This window comes from Penaeus monodon, chromosome 20, assembly GCF_015228065.2.
Source record: "Penaeus monodon isolate SGIC_2016 chromosome 20, NSTDA_Pmon_1, whole genome shotgun sequence".
NCBI lineage: Eukaryota > Metazoa > Arthropoda > Malacostraca > Decapoda > Penaeidae > Penaeus > Penaeus monodon.
The window spans coordinates 26,368,048-26,368,491 of record NC_051405.1 but is presented as its reverse complement, the minus strand read 5'-3'; positions in this window follow the sequence as shown (position 1 = coordinate 26,368,491).

The following is a 444-nucleotide window of genomic DNA, read 5'->3' as shown; positions in this document are numbered from 1 at the left end:
GACCTTCCTCTCTCCCTCACTCTTTCTCTATCTCTAATTTCCTCTCCTTCCTATCTCTCCCCATCATTCCTCTCTCCATTCTTCCCCTCCTCCTCACTCTGTCCCTCCCTCTCCCTCCTCCCCTTACTCACCTCATCTTTCTCTTTCCTTTCCTTCTGTTCCCCGTCCGCCAAACACAACAATACAAGCGTGCTATAATTAGTAACGAGGACGACAATACAGTGCTATAAATCGGCTTGAACCTGAGACCATTTGGGTGAAATTCGCATTTCACACTTCGAGCTATAACGTTCTTCCGCATTCCTTAACGCTGTTCTTGTTCATAAGATTAGTAGATTTGTAGTAAAAAAACGTTCTTCATGTTGAAGCTCGTGAGTGGCAGATTAATGGTTAAGAGATCGATAGACTGGCTGAATAGATATGCAAGAGGGAGGGTGGAAACAC